Source organism: Megalobrama amblycephala, linkage group LG18 (assembly GCF_018812025.1).
Source record: "Megalobrama amblycephala isolate DHTTF-2021 linkage group LG18, ASM1881202v1, whole genome shotgun sequence".
Classification (NCBI taxonomy): Eukaryota; Metazoa; Chordata; class Actinopteri; order Cypriniformes; family Xenocyprididae; genus Megalobrama; species Megalobrama amblycephala.
Window position 1 is genome coordinate 27,853,221 of NC_063061.1, and position 22,805 is coordinate 27,876,025.

Consider the following 22,805-nt stretch of genomic DNA (forward strand, 5'->3'; position numbering starts at 1 on the left):
CTATGTAGAATTTATAAATAATGTCACCTATACTCTCTTCTAGTTCAACTACATGAGAATAATTTTACAGTAGCTAACGTATGACGTTCGTCTTGTCCTGGCATCATTTATTTATTAAGCATTGTTTGCTTTTTATCTGATCTTTATCAAGATACAACACCAGTCCGTCTGGTCATTCAGCTGTGCGTTACTGTATGCCTGAATGAATGTTTAAACATACCTGTAACAGGCTTTGATGTAACACAAGGTTGTGTGGCAACGTAACGAAATCTCCTACCTATTATTCATTAATAGTCTGTGTAAAGTAACGCCTCTTAACTCCGGCCTAATCGCGGCGAAATGGACATGCCACGTCCTCTGCACTTGGCTGCAACTGAAATGGACAGGCGTTATGGTATTGTGCCAGAGGTCATTAACCCGTGCCCTTATATCTCTCAACGATGTCATCAGTGATATCATCGCGTGTTGATGAGATGCTATATCATCCGCTATTAAAGGACGTGCGCATGCATCTGATATCCGAACTGTGCTCTCACGCATCAGTGGTGAGAAGAGTGCATGTTTGATTCATGTGGCGTACAAGACAGTCACTCTCTTTGACACTCTCTTTTATTTGATTGGTTTTAGTGCTAATTTTGTAATATATCCCACATTCGCATCTGAAATCATAAATTGACATCATAGATTGGCTGAGAAATGCTGGATCTACCATCTCAGCAGCGTCTGGATTCATGTTCCACTAACCCAAATATATCCCTGAATAAAACAACAAGGCTCAATCCTCCTTTTAGCTTGTTACAGCAAAGAACAAACAATCAACTCTCAGAGGAGTTCATAGTGGCTGTGGATCATACACAGTTCAGTTCCTCTCATTCAAAATGCCAATAAAACATTATGATATGGCTTGGAAAATAGTGTCATTTTGGTCCAGGTGGTCTCACAGGGCAAGGTTTTCCAGTTAGATAATGCTGATAGATGTAACTACACCTTTTGGCTGCAGATAGCATCTTTTGTCATCTATGCATTGACAATTAATATTATTAATAGTATTTATTTATTTTTTACAAGCAACCAACAAAACATATCATCTATACAATCCTGTACCAATTACAATTATATATTATAAATTAAATTGTATTAATTTTTATGTTCCTCCATGGAGTCCCACACCAGTTTAAGTACCACTGAGATGACAGAACGTTAACGGAGAACTTTCACCAGGTATTATTGACCTACTTGGGTGGTCTCTTCACAGGTAATCATGAGTAATGGAATCAGCCGAGTCTAAATCTAGGTTAAGGCCATTGGGCTAAACCACATCATTAAACATTAACTGTCCCTGAACCAAGGTGCTCAAGATCAGACTAATAAATCAATCACTCAGACCTCCGTTTATTCAGGTCCATTTACTCAGAGGTGATGCGGATGAGAGTTTGTTAATGTAAAGGCTAAGATGAAGTGAAACTCAACACTGACCCAAGGAAGTTCACAAGTGTTTTTTGATTAATTGCTAACCCCATTTATTGTAATTTCATGGAGAAGAGCAACAAATTATTTATTAATGATTTATTTAAAGGGGTCCTTGATCCTTTTTTTAACTTTAGTTAGTGTGTAATGTTGCTGTTTAAGCATAAACAAAATCTGCAAAGTTACAACGCTGAAAGTTCAATGCAAATGGAGATATTTTCTTTTACAGAAATCGCTGTTTAAGGACTACAACAAATGGCTGGTAGGGACTACAACGAGCTTCTTCCCAGGTTGGTGACATCACAAACCCCAAAAATTTACATAAACCCTGCCCCCGGGAACATGCAACAAAGGCCATGTTGGGCTGCTTTAGCGAAGAGGAAGGGATGTTGTAGTAGAGTGTTGTTGCCATGCCGTCATTTCACGGTGAACTGCTTCAGAAATGAGGGTCAGTTCAGCTGGATTTTCACAAAAGATTAACATGATGGCACATGCTAGTCGATGAGTTGAATGAACTCTCCATCAGTGTTTGACTCCGGTTTGAACAACATAAGGCTGAACAATATTATTGACAATCAACATTTTGGCTGCGTGAGATTCTCCAGCTTTGTTGTTTTTGAGAAACCGAAGCGTGAGCTGTTAAAGCTCCACCCTCTTCTGGAAAGCGGGTCGAGAACAGCAGCTCATTTGCATTTAAAGGGACATGCACAAAAAAATGGCTTGTTTTTGCTCACACCCAAATAGGGGCAAATTTGACAAGCTATAATAAATGAAATGTAGGGTATTATGAGGTGAACCTTCACAGACACATTCTGGGGACACCAGAGGCTTATATTACATCTTGTAAAAGGGGCATTATAGGTCCCATTTAAAATTTCTTCTTTTGTGTTCCACAAATGAAAGACAGTTATAAAGATTTCAAACAACATAGGTGTGAGTAAAATGAAAATTTCATTTTTAGCCATGAATAGCCTAGCAGGTTTCTTAACAGGTTAAGTACTGATTGCTTTTGATTGAAAAGATATGTAAAATATGTGCTCGCTCTCAACACTGATTGCAAAGAGCCGACTCTCAGCTGCTAATGTTTTCTACCATCACAGATGTCCCATGTTTCCCCAATCAAGTCAGTGAATTTAATCACCACATCCATTTGTCAGGCCCCAAGTTTGTTTTGTGGATTCGCCTCTGTATATGAGATATATTCATTACTGCTGCTGCACTTCGGTAATTTCCTAACAGATGCTTAATTTGACTGTTTTAACATATGCTTGTCATTTCTACACGCATTGGGGACCTGGCCATTCAGAATCCCCACACGTGTTGAATGTGCTAACGAAGGTGTTGATGGGACTGTCATGAGCTAATGAAACTATCACCAAAATAGCATCAGTGTGTGTATATATGACCACCGCATCTGTGTCAATAATGGCTCTTTAGTCGGACAGACACCCTCGAATGTCAGTCAAGTTTGAAACCACCTCCCCATTAGTCTTGCTGGTAATTTAATTGCATCACAGATGTGAGCGAGTTTATGGACTGTGTCTTTTGATGTAGAAAAGGAAAAATTAAGGAAAAGGGCTTTTTTTTTTTTTTTTTTTTTTTTTTTTTGAAAGCATCAATGGTGGATTAATGTGGCGTACAGACCCATTAGGGTCCATAAAGGGAAATGAGGGGTAGTAAATAGAGATTTTTTTTTTTTTTTTTTTTTAATGTGAGTCTAGACAAATATGTAAAGAGGAACTAGAAGCTTTTAGTGGATCTCTAGGCTGTATAGTTGAGAATGAGACATTACAGAAGGCTTATAAGACTGCAATTTCGTTTTGTTTTCTTGTGTGCATGACTTCAAACCATTTCATTCCCATTTCTCGAACATCAGTCTATAAGTATGCAGACGCCCTAGTAGTCCCTCAAGTTGACTGGCAGTGAAATTGACCACATGTTCAGGGTCACTTTAGTTCCTATGATGATAAAGCTGTAGTCTCATTCTCAAGTGTCAGACATTGATTAGGAAGTGCTCCATCACAGACAGACATCACCATATTCCAGCTTGAGTGAGTCCCTGATTAAAAAGCAAAATCCAATTTTTCACTTGTTAACAGTGCATATATTGCATGAGAATCTCTTGTTCCTGCCAGACAGTTACCAAGAAAACAACTTTTGTTTTGTCACTTTTCTCCTGATCACACTAAGACTACTTGAAACTATTTTCAAATAAAAACTGGAAACCTTTCATGCATTTTGGCCATTCAACAGTTCTGGGGGCCTGAAAACGGGTTTTTTAAAGTGCAAGTTTTTGAAAACAATACCATTATTCTCTCTGTGAAAACCACAAAAACGCAAATTTGTGAAAACGCTAACGTCATGCGCATGCGTATTACGTGTTCGGTCTATAGGTGCGTAGTGTTTCTTTATCAAGCGACATTGCCAACTACTGGCCTGGCAGCATAATACAACATTATCTTGTGTACGCAAAAAATGCAAAGGAAGGTTGTTGTGTAAATGTACTCTAAAACTTGACTGAATGGTCTCTTAGTGCTTCTGTACTACATGCCAGTAAGCCATCACAAACCATTTGTATCCATTTTTAATGTAGTCTGAGTTATAGTTTCTTTTACTTTACAAAGATTTTACTTTGTTTTTCGGTTTGAGGGGATGTCAAGCAAACTGTCCATTTTGTTGCCTGTCTATTTGGCTAGTTTCTATCAAGTGAGGGATGAATTTGCAGTGAAATATCAAAGAGTTTGATGCCTTTGGACACACACTGACTAAAAGTTGACAGGCCTATTTATATGGTTAGTTGTATTCTGTTATCTGCATTTAACATTTTTTCTTTCCCTGCTCTCCTGACCTCCAACCCATTTTTGGGGTCATGACCCAGCAGTTGAGAATCTCTGATGTAAAAGACAAGATTGCAGTCTTAATGCACGTGACCAAGATTAGGCAGTCTTTAGTCTCACAGAGACAGACACAAGACCCTGTCAAACAAGGTGAGGTGCAGCAATTTGCCAGGCTGCCTGCGTTATTGCAATATTCTGATATCCATCAGTTAGCCGCCCAGAATGAGAGATGGATAGGTATTTTTGCGCTGCAGGCTAAAATGTAATGCTAGGCATTTTTCTTAATACCGTTTCCCCGCTGACACTTTCAAGCTGGCCAAGGTGTTATTGTAAACAGCACAGAGTAATGATAAGCATGAATCTATGTCAGCGGCCATCATTACAGCAGACCCTAGAGATTGCATGGTCACGGCTATAGTTGTTCCTTACACCCTACTCTTAAATAATAAAACCTCCATGAGAAAAATGGCAGGTAGTTTCCTCTTCCTCACACACACATAGACACCAGCACCAATTTAAATGGTAGTTCATCAGCGTTTAATTTATTAGCACAGTGCAATTATCTGCATGGAAACACATTACTTCCTGCATGGACTAGGGGAGATCACATGATGTGGACCTGGAGTGCAGTAAAAAATTGTACTGTATTATCACATGTGACTGCAATTATCTATGATTATCTTCTGCCCTCTGTTTGGGGAAAAGGATGACACCTTGCTTGGATAAAAACTTCAAAGATTTATCTTCAAGACATACAGAGAAAAGCAAATCCTGCAATTTTCTCAGCTTCAGAGGTTGATAATTATAGATGTCGCTCCAGGGCTCACTTGTTTGAGTTGTGCATGAAATTGATGTGGAAAGGTGCATGAGCATTTCTTCTGTACTATTCCAATGTAATTCTCTATTGTAGTTGTCATAATCCACTTGAGAACTGTTTTGGTTGGTTATATAGGACTACAAAACCATTCATAAGGGTAATTTTTGTTGAAAATAAAATTAAATAAGCTTTCCACTGATGTATGGTTCGTTAGGATAGGACAATATTTGGCCGAGATACAACTATTTGATATTCTTGAATCTGAGGGTGCAAAAAAATCTAAATATTGTGAAAATCGCCTTTAAAGTTGTCCAAATGAAGTCCTTAGCAATGCATATCCACTCACAAAAATAATTTTTTTATATATTTACAGTAGGAAATTTACAAAATATCTTCATGGAACATGATCTTTACTTAATATCCTAATGATTTTTGGCATAAAAGAAAAATGTATAATTTTGACCCATACAATTGTATTGTTGGATATTGCTACAAATATACCGCTGAGACTTATGACTTATGGTTTTGTGGTCCGGGGTCACATATATTATAAACACACAAACTTTGTTAGATGTGATTAATTGTGATTTAATCGATTTGAAAGCACTAGGGTTAGTTCACCCAGAAGTAGAATTTCTACAGCATTTATTATTTATTTATTTATTCATTTTTCCACAGAGGAAAGTTAGTTTTTTGTTTTTTTGTGCTAACACTTTTTGATGGCCCACTAGACATTCTGTTCATTATAAGTAACTTTGCAAGTACATGTCAACTTATTCTACTAACCCTAACTCTACCCCTAACAGTCCACTAATGAGAGTTAGTTGACATGTATGTCCAACGTTACTTATTGTCAACAAAATGTCTAAAGGGGACATTAACATTTTTAATTAAAGGGATATTTCACCCAAAATTGAAATTTCTGTAATCAATTACTCACCCTCATGTAGTTCCACACCCATAAGACCTTCGTTCATCTTCGGAACACAAATTAAGATATATTGATGAAATCCGAGAGCTCTTTGACCCCTCCATATAGCAATTTAATAACCACTTTCAAGGTCCAGAAAGGCAGGAAAGACATTGGCGCATGCATGTGATGCTGATGCAGGAGCTAGCGAATAATGAGCCAGCGTTCTGACTTAGAACCAGGAAGCGCTGCACTGTGTTTACTGTGTCAACAGCATAGGAGACAGACAGGGAAGAGAAGAAATTGTTGAATAAAGTCGATATTTTTGTTTTGTTTTTGTACACAAAAAGTATTCTCATCGCTTCATAAAATTAAGGTTGAACCACTGTAGTCACATGGACCAATTTAAAGATGTCTTTACTACCTTTCTGAACCTTGAAAGTGGTAATTAAACTGCTGTCTATGGAGGATTTCATCCAAAATATCTTAATTTGTGTTCTGAAGATGAACAAAGGTCTTACGGTTGTAGAATGACATGAGGGTGAGTAATTAATGACATCATTTTTGGGTGAACTAACCCTTTAATTTTGGGTGAACTATCCCTTTAAGATCTATCCCTTTTTTGTGTTACTAAGTATAGCAGTGAGCAATGAATCTTACTCTAAAACTCTGTGCTTGTTCGAGGCTATAAAACATATTTCTATAAAACTTCCTCTCTCATTATTGTACTTCGGCTCTAGCCAACTTTGTAGGACGAATTTAATGATCAGATGTCATGTTTGATTACTGCAGGCTGTGAATTTAATGCACTCTAGCCAGAGGGCAACTTTGTCCATCACAGACATTTCTTTACATCGCACCTGGTTCCAACTCACCAGCTAATCTGAACATAATTGTCAACTTTCTTCAGGTAATCTTAATATTTTGATGAAGTAGAACTGCAAAAAACATTTCTTTGCCATACAGCATAAAAAAATGCTTAAGTATTTATCTATGCACAACTTTATAAACGTGAACATCTTAATGAATCCTTGGTATTATATTGATATGTATGTTTATACAAACCCGATTCCAAAAAAGTTGGGACACTGTACAAATTGTGAATAAAAAAGGAATGCAATAATTTACAAATCTCATAAACTTATATTTTATACACAATAGAATATAGATAACACATCAAATGTTGAAAGTGAGACATTTTGAAATGTCATGCCAAATATTGGCTCATTTTGGATTTCTTGAGAGCTACACATCCCAAAAAAGTTGGGACAGATAGCAATAAGAGGCCGGAAAAGTTAAATGTACATATAAGGAACAGCTGGAGGACCAATTTGCAACTTATTAGGTCAATTGGCAACATGATTGGGTATAAAAAGAGCCTCTCAGAGTGGCAGTGTCTCTCAGAAGTCAAGATGGGCAGAGGATCACCAATTCCCCCAATGCTGTGGCGAAAAATAGTGGAGCAATATCAGAAAGGAGTTTCTCAGAGAAAAATCGTAAAGAGTTTGAAGTTATCATCATTTACAGTGCATAATATCATCCAAAGATTCAGAGAATCTGGAGCAATCTCTGTGCGTAAGGGTCAAGGCCAGAAAACCATACTGGATGCCCGTGATCTTCGGGCCCTTAGAAGGGCATCACATACAGGAATGCTACTGTAATGGAAATCACAACACGGGCTCAGGAATACTTCCAGAAAACATTGTCATTGAACACAATCCACCATTCCACAATCCAACATTGTCAGTGAACACAATCCACCGTGCCTTTTTTGACTCTATAGGTCAAAAAAGAAGCCATATCTAAACATGATCCAGAAGTGCAGGCATTTTCTCTGGGCCAAGGCTCATTTTAAATGTACTGTGGCAAAGTGGAAAACTGTTCTGTGGTCAGACGAATCAAAATTTGAAGTTCTTTTTGGAAAACTGGGACGCCATGTCATCCGGACTAAAGAGGACAAGAACAACCCAAGATGTTATCAGCGCTCAGTTCAGAAGCCGGCATCTCTGATGGTATGGGGTTGCATGAGTACATGTGGCATGGGCAGGTTACACATCTGGAAAGGCACCATCAATGCTGAAAGGTATATCCAAGTTCTAGAACAACATATGCTCCCATCCAGACGTCGTCTCTTTCAGGGAAGACCTTGCATTTTCCAACATGACAATGCCAGACCACATACTGCATCAATTACAACATCATGGCTGTGTAGAAGAAGGATCCGGGTACTGAAATGGCCAGCCTGCAGTCCAGATCTTTCACCCATAGAAAACATTTGGCGCATCATAAAGAGGAAGATGCGACAAAGAAGACCTAAGACAGTTGAGCAACTAGAAGCCTGTATTAGACAAGAATGGGACAACATTCCTATTCCTAAACTTGAGCAACTTGTCTCCTCAGTCCCCAGACGTTTGCAGACTGCTATAAAAAGAAGAGGGGATGCCACACAGTGGTAAACATGGCCTTGTCCCAACTTTTTTGAGACGTGTTGATGCCATGAAATTAAAATCAACTTATTTTTCCCTTAAAATGATACATTTTCTCAGTTTAAGCATTTGATATGTCATCTATGTTGTATTCTGAATAAAATATTGAAATTTGAAACTTCCACATCATTGCATTCTGTTTTTATTCACAATTTGTACAGTGTCCCAACTTTTTTGGAATCGGGTTTGTATGTACTATTGTACTCTAAATAGATTATATTTTAGATACTGTTTGTCTATTTATCTATTTGAAATGCTTTCATCCATTGACACCATATTTAAATGCATACAGGATAGTCAAGCTCTCTGTCATCACGTTTAATTATCTGATCTTCTCATCATCTTGCAGGCCACGCATGACTTCCTCCCTAAAACAATCCATCCACACGTGCCATCTCTCCACCTCCACCTGTTTCAGCTCAGCTCACTCCATCAGCACTTCTCTTTACACAAGGTCCTTTTATCCTCCTTTTTCCTCCCATGCAACAGCCCGTTTTTATTTCCCGCAGGGTACAACAACAACTTAATTATTGGATTCTGAAGAGCGGTTCATCAGTTGTCTTCTTTTTTGTTCTTTCACCTTTCCTTCCTGAGCAGATTGATGGATACACGGCTTGGTCTCCACAGGGGTCAATGGACAAATAGTGGCTTTCATCTCAACAATCCTATCCGTTGCTAAATGCCTGTCAGAAGCTGTTTGGTGTCCTGCAGCGTAGAGTTGAGGTAGGTGACCTCCAGAGGTCTTACCACCAAGTGGACCTCAATCAAACTGCTTACAAAGTCCCTCTTGGGAAGGAGACCACCCTTCATTTCACAAGCACTATCCGAGATCAATGCACTTATTGTTAGCACACATATATTAACCTCAGTACACATCTTTTTGTGAACCAGAAGGCTGCATTTTTGAGCACTTTCTTGTATCCCAGCTCAATATGCAGATACACAACTATAGCCTAATGCTATAGTGCACTTTAAACCTTTAAAAAGTTTTTTAAAGTATTTAAACTCTTTTTAAAGTTTAAGTTCTCTTTTTGGCCCCTCAAGAAATCTGCAGGCCATCTCACCCACAATGCTATATAACATTTTTTTTTAGAAGATGCTTCATTACCCGCTATAGATCGAGCTGCTGGACAACAACAGTCTGGGGAGAAACCGGGACCTCTCTACCTGTCTTGTAAATTGAGAGACTGTGTATCTTGACCTGACTGAAAGGTAAAACAACAACAACTACCACTTGAGCCATGTTATTTTTGCATAAGTGAGACAGGAGGAACTGCTAATTATAATGGCAAAAATTATACATTTTGAAAATTTACTCGTTCCCCGCCATTGAAGGAAATATCCGTTATTTATGAGACAAAGCTTTCCCGCCATTGACGTAATTTTCCGGCTTTCCGCATTCTCACTGTTATACGGTAGGGGGCGCTATTACACATATTCTGAATGAGTACTGTATCTTCTCATCAAAACACAGGCGAAGAAGAAGCAGAAACAAGCAACAGCGTATGTAAGCAGTCCACTTTTAGACACACTCACAAACTTCCCTAAGCACTTCTCTTTGGGAGAATCCCTGCCACCATTTTGAAGTGCGTTCCACTTTGTGAAGTGGATGAGGGAAGTTTATTTGGACAGACCCCTCTCCCAGGTCTATTTAATATGTACACTTCAGGCAGCTCCATATTCCACAATGCAACACGATTGTGACGTCACCGCATATTGCGTTTAATTTACCCCACTACAAACAACTCTGATATATTCATTATTTTTTAATATTTAAAACCCACATTTATACATATAGAATGCTGCATAAAACAATTTTGTGAGGGGAAAAAATAAATAATAAATCAACTTCATAGTGGATTCCAAGTGATCAAGGGCTTAGAACATTCCAATCTTGATGTTATGAAGTAACAAGAATACTTTTTGTGCGCAAAAACAAAACAAAAATAATGAATGTTTGTGTCTGCACAGGAATGTTTAATCATCATAAAAGATTTTTACTTATTTCAAAGATAAAGGCTTCATTTTCTTCAGCTAAAGCATAAGTACTTTTCTCTCTTTTTAATTTAAGTTTTGGGTGAAATATGACCCAGAAATTTCTTTAGTTTCTTCCATTTAATTTCAATAATATAAACTGTTGTTTTGGCTAGCGCTGGAGACCATTTAGTCAAGTTCCCAGCTCTAGCTACAACAACGGTCTAGTATCATGTATAATTGTATGTAAATTGAGACAGAGCCAAGGTGCTTGTTCAGTCCTTCAGTGCTGAATACCCTGATGACATTTGTTCTTGCCCTGCAGAACAACATCTGATTCTAGCTAATGAGCTAGCGTTGTAAGCCAGGGAGGCTAACACATTTGTAAAACCAGCTGGTGTCATGCCTCGCCAGGTCAGATACCCAGAACATGTGGTCCTACGGTGAACAACTCACACAGACGGGCACATAAGATAGATTTACATAATAATGCAGGTTGTACAGGTGCAGAGTTTAAAATTGTGGGCTTATAAAGTATGTATGTATATGAAAGATAAGAGAAAGAGAGGGAGATTTGTTTGTTAAGTGGTGGTGTGTCCTCAGAGACCTCTGTTTGTCTGGCTAAGATCCAAAACTAATCAGAGATGCTGAGTTGCTCCCATAAGCAAACTGAGACTTCATTGTTTCTTTCCAAGAATATATACATTGATTCATGATGTACATTAGCATATGCTATAAAAGATAAACAGGTGGTAGATTCTTGGCAGATGAGATTCATCCTTACAGAACCACTGAAATTATAAATTCACTGAATTCAAAATGGTAATAAACAAAAATAAACAGGCTATAGTAGGCTGCATACATTTACACTGCTTTTTATACAAGGCATGAGGCACTTCACCCACGCACATAATGATTTATTAGAGCACATGTTTGACATCTGGCATTTTTTCAAAGGCTTGTTAGAGATAAATGGACCATATACTGGATAAGTGGTGTGAACACAAATCGATGAAATGCCTATTTTTAAATAGTCAAATAGTATCTTAGTCTCACTGTATCTTTTTATATGTTGGTATAACACTCCAGTTCTGGAAGTAAATATTCCATTAATTTTCTTTATAGAGAAATATATTTTTAATGACAACATAAACCTTTAAAGACAGACCTACGAGATACAAAGTTGTTAAAGGTGCCCTAGATTCAAAAATTGAATTTACCTTGGCATAGTTAAATAACAAGAGTTCAGTACATGGAAAAGACATACATTGAGTCTCAAACTCTATTGTTTCCTCCTTCTTATATAAATCTCATTTGTTTAAACGACCTCCGAAGAACAGGCGAATCTCAACATAACACCGACTGTTACGCAACAGTCGGGGTGTACGCCCCCAATATTTGTGCCAGCCCATGTTCAAGGGATTACACAAGCCAGTATTAACGTCTGGATCTGTGCACAGATGAAGCATCAGACTAGGTAAGCATGAACAACAGCGAAAAATGGCAGATGGAGCAATAATAACTGACATGATCCATGATAACATGATATTTTTACTGATATTTGTAAATTGTCTTTCTAAATGTTTCGTTAGTATGTTGCTAATGTACTGTTAAATGTGGTTAAAGTTACCATCGTTTCTTACTGTATTCACGGAGACGAGCCGTCGCTATTTTCATTTTTAAACACTTGCAGTCTGTATATTTCATAAACACAACTTCATTCTTTATAAATCTCTCCAACAGTGTAGCATTAGCCATTAGCCACGGAGGACAGCCTCAAATTCACTCAGAATAAAACGTTAACATCCAAATAAATACTTTACTCACATAATTCGAAGCATGCATACAGCATGCATGACGAACATCTTGTAAAGATCCATTTGAGGGTTATATTAGCTGTGTGAACTTTGTAAATGCGCTGTAATATAGTCGACAGCTGGTGTGGCAGGGAGCACGCGATTTAAGGGGGCGGCGTGCTGCCTAAATCAGTGCATTGTTAATGATGCCCCAAAATAGGCAGTTAAAAAAATTAATTAAAAAAAATCTATGGGGTATTTTGAGCTGAAACTTCACAGACACATTCAGGAGACCCCTTAGACTTATATTACATCTTGTGAAAAAGCATTCTTGGGCACCTTTAATCAATTTGTTGAAGCCAACAGTTCATATTTCCTCATTAAAGCTGTTATGTAGCCAGTCTTGTTCCTGATTTTGAAATTTTTGCTTCAAATAAAAGTTTTTAATGTTGTGATTAACCTTTTAGCTGGTTGGTTTGGCTCTCTGCAATACTTGATTCTGATTGGTCAAATACGGCATTCAGCAGTGGTCAGATATTTCTTAATAATCTTCACTGTTGCCTATGGCAATGAAGCAGGCACTACTTACATGTCTCTTGAATTACATTGCAGACTCGTTTTATTGTTTTATATAACGTAACTAGTGTCATCTTGTGCCTTAGTTATGGAATATTATGGAAAATTACCTCAGAGGACTATCTGTATTAATATATAGTTCCTGTGTTCAGCTTAGGCAGATTGTTGTATTACAATAGATTTATTTAAAAATATTTTTTCTTAGTAGAATCTTTAGGATAATATGCAAGTATTGCTATAAATAATTTCAAAATGCATTTATTGATTTGTTTATTTGTGACTGCTCCGTTTAAGGCTCTATACACCGATCAGGCATAACATTATGACCACTGACAGGTGAAGTGAATAACACTGATTATCTCTTCATCACGCCACCTGTTAGTGGGTGGGATATATTAGGCAGCAAGTGAACATTTTGTCCTCAAAGTTGATGTGTTAGAAGCAGGAAAAATGGGCAAGCGTAATGATTTGAGTGAGTTTGACAAGGGCCAAATTGTGATGGCTAGAGGACTGGGTCAGAGCATCTCCAAAACTGCAGCTCTTGTGGGGTGTTCTCGGTCTGCAGTGGTCAGAATCTATCAAAAGTGGTCCAAGGAAGGAAAAGTGGTGAACCGGCGACAGGGTCATGGGCGGCCAATGTGGGGAGCGAAGGCTGGCCCGTGTGGTCCGATCCAACAGACAAGCTACTGTAGCTCAGATTGCTCAAGAAGTTAATGCTGGTTCTGATAGAAAGGTGTCAGAATACACAGTGCATCGCAGTTTGTTGCATATCGGGCAGTCAGGGTGCCCATGCTGACCCCTGTCCACTGCCGAAAGCTCCAACAGTGGGCACGTGAGCATCAGAACTGGACCACGGAGCGATAGAAGAAGGTGGCCTGGTCTGATGAATCACGTTTTTTTTTTTTACATCACGTGGATGGCTGGGCGCGTGTGCGTAGCTTACCTGGGGGAACACATGGCATCAGGATGCACTATGGGAAGAAGGCAAGCCGGCGAAGGCAGTGTGATGCTTTGGGCAATGTTCTGCTGGGAAACCTTGGGTCCTGTCAACCATGTGGATGTTACTTTGACACATACCACCCACCTAAGCATTGTTGCAGACCATGTACACCCTTTCATGGAAACGGTATTCCCTGGTGGCTGTGGCCTCTTTCAGCAGGATAATGCGCCCTGCCACAAAGCAAAAATGGTTCAGGAATGGTTTAAAGGATCTGCTGCTAACATCTTGGTCAAGTCAAGTCACCTTTATTTATATAGCGCTTTTTACAATGCAGATTGTGTCAAAGCAGCTTTACAGTGATAACTGGTATATAATTTTGGCTGCACAGCAGCTCTTAAAGAATAGTGTCAATGCAGGCAGATCAAAAGCACTGTTGAATATCGAATGTCAAGTCAAATGTCAAGTGTCCCCAACTAAGCAAGCCAAAGGCGACAGCGGCAAGGAACCCAAACTCCATCAGGTGACATCAGGTGGCAAACAAGTGGCAAATAGGTGTTAAAATGGAGAAAAAAACCTTGGGAGAAACCAGGCTTAGTCGGGGGGCCAGTTCTCCTCTGGCAAACAGTGATTTGTTTTACGATTCAGGTTGCTATCATAAGTCCGATAGGATCGCAACATTCAAAGTATTTATTCCAGTTCCATCCGGTTGAGGATCGTATTCATCATGCCGATATAGACGGTTTGTTGAGGATACCAGATACCACAGCACACCTTCAGGGGTCTAGTGGAGTCCATGCCTCGAGGGGTCAGGGCTGTTTTGGCAGCAAAAGGGGGACCAACTCAATATAAGGAAGGTGGTCATAATGTTACTCCTGATTGGTGTATGCGATAATAAATATTCATATTTACTTGATCATAAATGTTAGGGCAAAAAGCATGTGATAGTTCATTTTACATTTATTGCTGATTTTGTGTTGGGGATAATGCATTACAAGTAACGCGAGTTACGTAATCAGATTACTATTTTCAAGTAACTAGAAAAGTAACGCATTGCTTTTAAATTTACAACAAAATATCTGAGTTACTTCTTCAAATAAATATCTAAGTCTTATTCATTCCACTTTTGGTGTGAAAGAACCTTTACATTTGCCAAAAATAGCCCAGCCCAGATGAGAAAAAGTAATGCAAAAGTAATGTAATGCATTACTTTCCATAATAAATAACACAAGTTGCTTTTTTAGGGAGTAATGCAATCTTGTAATCCATTACTTTTAAAAGTAACTTTCCCCAACACCGGTAAATTATATCTCTAATGTGTTTGGCTTTAAGGCTCGTTATTTCAGTTCCCCTATCAGTCACAGATATGACTCATTTCATATGAATCACCACTCAACATTGCAGAGGCTCTTCAGAGGTAAACACATGCATCTGTGACCTCTTCAATCTTCTCTGGTCTCTATTACCGCCTCTACAGGAATGGCAGGTTCTCTGATTTTAGCTTTCAGAGCTTTTTTCCTTGACATGTCCCTGTCGGATTGCATGATTGTCCAAGATGTCACATCCAAGAGAGCCCAGCTTAGCGGGTGGTCAGTGTCCCATTTTGCATGTGTTATGGAGCTTCAGTAACCTTTTTGTTCCCCTCATTAAAGCCCTGGCTATTTGATAATTAATCTCTAATGTTCTTGTTTTTAAGGGAATGCCAGCGGTTTTGACAGATGCATAGCACACAGTGACCTTTGCATTGGTCTGAGCCCAGCATTTAAGGACAGTTTATCATGAAACCTGCCAGTCAAATGCTCACATGGTAACTTGCGGTTTTTTATAATAAGTTGCTAACTATGTCCTCATCTGACGCATTTATAGACACATAAAAAATACGCTAGACACTAATTAGGGGGCTCCAGGCCCTGTCTTTCATCTCAGTCCTAAAAACCCTTGATAATGTGGTCTCTCCTCACATATGCTGAAAACAGCAGTTGCTTTATAGGTTATCTGAGGAAATTTCAGTCTGAATCCAGTTATAAAAACTTTGTTAGTTCCGACATTTTTCAAAATATCATCTTTTATGTTCAACAGAAACTCATACAGGTTTGGAACAACTTGAGGATGAGTGAATGATGACAGAATTTTCATTTTTGGGTGAACTATCCCTTTAAGTAATATCCTTCTCTCTTGTCAGGGTCAGGAATGGAGCTGGTTATTGGTGACAATACAATATTTGGGTGACATGACTTTCATTGAATGCTCCTTTTCAACCCAACTCTTTCAGCTCAACACTCTCCATTAAAATCATAAAATGACATGCAACCAAACTGTGCAAATCTGCAGACTCAATTTCAGTGTGTTTAATTTACACTCGAGCAAGATTAATGAAAGAATGAACTGAATTACCCACAATATTTTCTGGTTTCTTTTCTGCTAATTGTCACCCCCAGCAGTGAGAAAATGATATTGTCCTTCCCAAAAGCCATGTGTTTAATGGTTACCATGTAATGACCCTTCAGTTTAGTAAGCTAACATCAAATTACAAATAAATTAAGGGCGTGAATTGCCTCTGCACCTCTAATTTAGATGAGTCCAGTGTTTGTGGTTACTTCTTGAAAGCTTTCTGCAGTAAGCCGTTGGATGTGGTGAACCAATGCTAATTATCGAATAATTGCTGTGATCACGTTTGCCGAGGTGAATGAGAAGGTTGATTTACTCATGGATCTCAAATTTTAGGACTCCTATAAGTGGCATTGCAACGTTTTGCCTTGATTTTGATGTGTAATGATAAGCACTGGCATTGCTCGTTGTTATTAATTTTAACTAACATTGTGAAACATGTGAAACACACAAATAATAAACTGATAAAAGTAATAAATAAAAACTATAAAAAATTCATTGGACTCCTTAAAGGGATAGTTCAGTCAAAAAATGAAAATTCTGTCATTAGTTACACACCCTCATGTCGTTCGAAACTTATAAGACTTTTGTTCGTCTTCGGACACACAAATGAAGTTCCTTGAATGAAAATTAAGAGATTTCTGTCCTTCTATTTAAAGTCTATTTACACAAAATGTTCATAAAGAGATTGTAAAATGAATCGAGAAATTTAATCCAAGTCTTCTGAAGAGATATGATCACTTTATATTATGAATTTAGCCTTTTTTCACATATAAACATTGATCAGTGAACATAAACAGAAGCTCAACCGTACGTGCTTGATGCGTGAGAGCAATCTTCAGTGGTTCTTGCGGAAGCTCAAATGTGTTGCGTAACAAATGCATGAATCTCACACATCAAGCAAGCATGCTTGAGCTTCTGTTTGTTTACTGATCAATGCTTGATTCATATGAATTTTTTATGAGCACTTTAAAGCATCAGAATTTTGGGTGAATAGAATTACAATGGAGAGACAGAAATCTCTCAGATTTCATTAAAAATATCTTCATTTGTGTTCCAAAGATGAACGAAAGTCTTGTGGATTTGGAACGACATAAGTAATGACAGTAATTTTACTTTTGCGTCGCCTACTGTAACCTATGGAAGCTTGTTTCCACCACGAAATAAAAAAAAAGGTAATTGCGACTTTTTATCTCACAATTCTGACTTTTTTTCTCAGAACTGCGAGATGTAAACTCACAATTGCATCTTATAAAGTCAGAATTGAGTGATATAAACTCACAATTCTGACTTTTCTCAGAATTGTGAGTTTATATCTCACTATCTAAAAAGTCAGTCTTTTTTCCCCTCACAATTGGACATTATAACATGCAATTGCAAGTTTCTATCTCACAATTCTGGGAAAAAAGTCAGAATTGCAAGATATAAACTCACAATTTTTACTTTTTTCCTCGCAATTATAAGTTTATATCACACGATTCTGACTTTATAACTCGCAATTGTGAGTTTATATCTCACAATTCTGAGAAAAAAAGTCAGAATTGTGAGATATAAACTCTCAATTGCAAGAAAAATGTCAGCATTATGAGATAAAAAGTCGCAATTACCTTTTTACATTTTTTTTTATTTTTTTTTTTTATTTCATGCCAGAAATGAAATTCCATAGTAACCCTTTAAGTGGTCAGGTTTAATGTTAAAGGATTAGTCCACTTTTAAATACACTTTTCCTGATAAATTTACTCACCCCCATGTCATCCAAGATGTTCATGCCTTTCTTTCGTCAGTCGAAAAGAATTGAAGGTTTTTGAGGAAAACATTCCAGGATTATTCTCCTTACAGTGGATTTCAATGGCTACCAACAGGTTGAAGGTCAAAATTACAGTTTCAGTGCAGCTTCAAGGGCTTTAGACGATACCAGACGAGTAATAAGGGTCTTATCTAGCGAATCGATCGGTCATTTTCGAAAAAAATACAACCGTTTATGCTTTATAAACAAAATATTGCATTGAACGTACTTTCCGCTTCCGCATTCTTCATAACGCTTACGCTGAATGTCCTACGCCTTCCCTATTCAAGTTACGGAAAAAAACGAAACTGGCGTCGCGTTCGTTACGTAAGTAGAATAGGGAAGGCGTAGAACATTCAGCGTAAGCGTTATGAAGAATGCGGAAGTGGAAAGTGCGTTCAAGGCGATATTTTCTTTATAAAGCATAAACGGTTGTATTTTTTTCGAAAATGACCGATCGATTCATTAGATAAGACCCTTATTACTCATCTGGTATCGTTCAAAGCCCTTGAAACTGCACTGAAACTGTCATTTTGACCTTCAATCTGTTGGTAGCCATTGAAATCCACTGTAAGGAGAAAAATCCTGTAATGTTTTCCTCAAAAACCTTCATTTCTTTTCAACTGACGAAAGAAAGACATGAACATCTTGGATGACATGGGGGTGAGTAAATTTATCAGGAAAAGTGTATTTAAAAGTGGACTAATCCTTTAAAAATTGAAAATGAAAATAGGCCTATAAACCTGTGGCTGCTTTACAGGTTGAAGAAATCTCTCCAGACACATACGCACCTGTCACCAGTGGACCGCTGAGCGAGAAGACTACGGTCCAGAAGGAATCATGTTCGGTTTGTTGCGTTCTCTGGCATCACCTGAAATTAAACTCGACATCTTACACACAAGTAACCCAAGACGTTTACCTGACCTTCAACCCCAGAACAAATCCATCAAGCCTGTCTACTGCTTAGATCCAATATTTCGATACACCAAAAGACATGCAAAATTTAAAGTGCCATTCGAGGTTGACTGTGGAGAAAATGTAACTGACAGATGCTTGAGAAAAGTTGAAAGCTTTGAGAAGATGCTAATTGTTAACATGACAACTGTAATCATTTATTAACCTTTGTGGTGAATTTTTAAATGGTAAGATAAAATTTCAATATTTAACACATTTTAACCCATATAATCAATACATGGGTTGAGAAATGGTCTTCTGAGTGTGATCTTCTAGTGTGTTTTCATTATCACGGTTGAGATATATGCGCATATGCTAATGTTTATGCTTGCATGTGCGTTTGCAGGCACATGGTTTCCTGTTTCCATGTGAATCTTGCCATAACTCCCAAGAATAGGTGAGACACAGCGGCAGCTGTCCCAGAAATGTGACGCTCAGCCATAAAGGGAATGAGGTGTGTCATGATTGATCATTCTTCACATTGCCACTATTGAAGTGAAAAAGCCAGTCATCCATGTCAGGAACTGCTCCCAGATGTGTGAGCATCTCTCTCTCTCTTTGAGTCCATCAGCTCTCCGAAGCTTTCCAAAAATTCTCTTATGCAACAATAAAAATCACATCACGCTAATAATGCATTTAAGACTCATCTGCACTCAAGGGAACAGCTGGTTGCGATGATCCGCTGAAATGTTTCCCACCATGTTTCCCCAAGGTCAGCAAAACTATTTTTGCCCCACTCATTACATAATGATTCTCTTTTGATCTGAAATTCTAATAATAATATGTTTGCTTGGCAGCGCAGTCATAAGGGTGGAACAAAAGAGACGTGGCTTACATCACACAGACATATACGTTTCTATAGAGGTCATGACCTTGAGTAGCAGTTTCATTTAAAGGGGTCATGAATTGAGAAATCAACTTTTCCATAAGATTTTGATATATAAAAGGTCATTGTACTATAAGAATATTCTGTAAGTTTCAGAACTTAAAACTTCCTTGTTATTCCAATACAAGCTTTTATTGACACCAGGCCCAGCGAACGACTCGTCCTGGAATGTGCCTCATAGATAGGTGAAACGCCACCTCTACAAAAGAATTCAATGCCTACTTCATCATTGCAACGTTAGCCCCGCCCACTGGCATGAGATGAGGAGGAGGGCGGTACAGGACTAAAAATAACATTACCTTTCAAAGGATCCTAATGCTAGGAATATGGTTATTTATTTTCAACAATGCGAATGTCTCAGTTGAGCTTTATTGATTTGTATTCAGTACATTTTACTGTAGATTCTTTGGTAAATCAATCGCATTTCTGCGCAGGCTTTGCAAACAGATTTTTACGATATAGACTCGACAGTAATGCAACAACATGTAAGTTACTGTGTTAATTCTAATGCCTTAAAGGTGCCCTAGATTGTTTTTTTACAAGATGTAATATAACTCCTAGGTGTCCCCTGAATGTGTCTGTGAAGTTTCAGCTCAAAATACCCCATAGATTTTTTTTAATTAATTTTTTTAGCTGCCTATTTTGGGGCATCATTAACTATGCACTGATTTTTTTCAGCGCGCCACCCCTTTAAGAGATGCGCTCTCTCTGCCCCACGAGCTCTCGACTATATATACATCGCATAAACAAAGTTCACACAGCTAATATAACCCTCAAGTGGATCTTTACAAGATGTTCGTTAGCATGTTGCTAATTTACAAATAAAAGACAATTTACAAATATCACTAAAAATATCATGATATCATGGATCATGTCAGTTATTATTGCTCCATCTGCCATTTTTCGCTGTTGTTCTTGCTTGCTTACCTAGTCTGTGCACAGATCCAGCCATTAATACTGCCTTTCCTTGTCTAATGCGTCGAATGGGCTGGCATTATGCAAATATTGGGGTCATACATATTAATGATCTCGACTGTTACGTAACAGTCGGTGTTATGTTGAGATCCGAGTGTTTTCCGGAAGTCTTTCAAACAAATGAGATTTACATAAGAAGGAGGAAACAATGGGGTTTGAAACTCAATGTATGTCTTTTCCATGTACTGAACTCTTGTTATTCAACTATGCCGAGGAAAATTCTAATTCTGATTCTAGGGCACCTTTAACTGATATGTAATGATTCATGTACAGTCAGATGTTCTTTGTCTATGCGTCAGTAAATCAAACCATTGACTAAACGGACTAAACTTCACATTGTTTCTCTTAATAGGATGAAAATAATTATATAGTTATTTAAAAAGTGATTAAATTATATATAGAAAGTGTTCAAAGAGCGCTTCCTTTATAATCACTGGTGCTGTCAATCAAACAGCGTGAGTTTATCATTGTCTGAGATCTGGACTCGCAACAAAACTCCTGTTTTATTCAACGAATTTCTTAGTTATTTCGCATTTGCACTGTTGGATATGAAGAAAGCATTCGTTAGGGTGCAGAAATTGAGAGATCACTGCTTTTATGCCCTCAACCACATTTTTTTGTTTCCTACTGTGGTAGTCAATGGGGGGTGAGATCTGCTTGGTTACAAGCATTCTTCCAAATATCTTCCTTTGTGTACAGCAGAACAAAGAAATGTATACAGGTTTGCAACAACTTGAGGGTGAGTAAATGATGACAGATTTTTCATTTTGGGTGAACTATCCCTTTAATTCATGAATTGATATTGTTCAATTTATGAAGCCCATGAAGGGACGTGGTGAAGAAAAAAAATATGAGTTGGGACCAGAGGGAAAAATTATATGTCATTGCTTTTGTATGTCAATTTCAATGTTTTTGCGTTCCCTCCAAGAAACTTTGCGTTTGCTCGCGAGTGAGTGAATGCAAAGTTTTTCTTGGAAATGTTAAACATTTGCGAGAGGACGCAAAAGCATTTTTACAACACTGTGTCCCTTTAGGGGCTCTGTAATTAATTGAACCTGCACTGAAAAAAAACTATTCAAAAACTAAATTCAAACTTTGAAACAATTTTCACTGCGAAATTGCTAGTCAATTTTACGAATAATTACAAATAAAACACATTTAATCAAACATTAAACTTTGAAGTACAAAGAGTATTTTCTTGTAAAGCGTACTCCAATAATCTTTCCTAGTCTTGTTTTATTTACTCTGAATAGCATCCACAAGCTAGATACAGAAGAGGATTAAAACAAAACAGTCCAGTGTATAGAGAAGATGTGGTGGTAAAACATCTTATGGCTTGGTTCCAGCTCTGTAGGTCATCTCTGCTGGTTTATCTGAGGATAGACTCCTTTTGCTTGGATGCTTTATTGAAAGGCTTTCTGAGCCAGCTAATGAGGCTAGCAAGACTAACGACAACAACAAAGCAAAAAACAAAGACATTAGGAGATGTTTCCTTAGGCATGAGGGTCAGAAGCATTACCAAAGACATCTTCTGGCCTTTCTAGATATTGAGGACTGGAGGAAACGCATTGAACCATACACAGAGGATTTTGCTGGCACGTTAGATGTTGATTATATTCTGTTTTGATGTCAGTAAGTTGCAGTTGTAGGTATAATGTATGCTTGATGTCTTAGCCTGTTTGGGAGAAATTATGATGAACAATCAAACAGGAATTAGGTGCGGAGCCAAATTAGCAACTTGGCATTTGGAAGATATGCTTCATCCAACTCAAAGTATCCCAAGTGCCGGAACAGTCCCGCTGGAAATACCTGAAGTTAAGTGATTTACTCAAGAGTACAAAAGTGCAATGCGGTAATCATCAGTTTCTTTGGCACCACTTTAAATGCTGAAGTTTTGTTCTGCAATGATTTTCCATTATTAGGGTACAACCACAGCTTATAATAGGGCTTAGTCTACAAACTGTTCAAAATTTTGGGGTAAGATTTTATTTATTTATTTTAAAGAAATGTATACTT

At 37.9% G+C, this 22,805-nt stretch overlaps 1 long non-coding RNA gene across 5 annotated transcripts in view; it reads left to right on the forward strand.

The window, feature by feature from the left end:
* Window positions 1-19,559, forward strand: part of LOC125253597 — a 30,492-nt gene extending 10,933 nt beyond the window's left edge. Inside the window, exons 2-9 of one of the 5 annotated variants that reach the window (XR_007181478.1) lie at window positions 1,697-1,757; window positions 6,824-6,941; window positions 8,867-8,971; window positions 9,115-9,240; window positions 9,611-9,729; window positions 15,497-15,607; window positions 18,735-18,821; window positions 19,275-19,559. This is a non-coding gene — a long non-coding RNA (uncharacterized LOC125253597). Of the gene's footprint in view, window positions 1-1,696; window positions 1,758-6,823; window positions 6,942-8,866; window positions 8,972-9,114; window positions 9,241-9,610; window positions 9,730-15,496; window positions 15,608-18,734; window positions 19,237-19,274 lie in introns of those variants that run through there. The other 4 variants (XR_007181481.1, XR_007181477.1, XR_007181480.1 and 1 more) reach the window with 4 other exon arrangements.
* The last annotated feature ends 3,246 nt before the right edge of the window (window positions 19,560-22,805 follow it).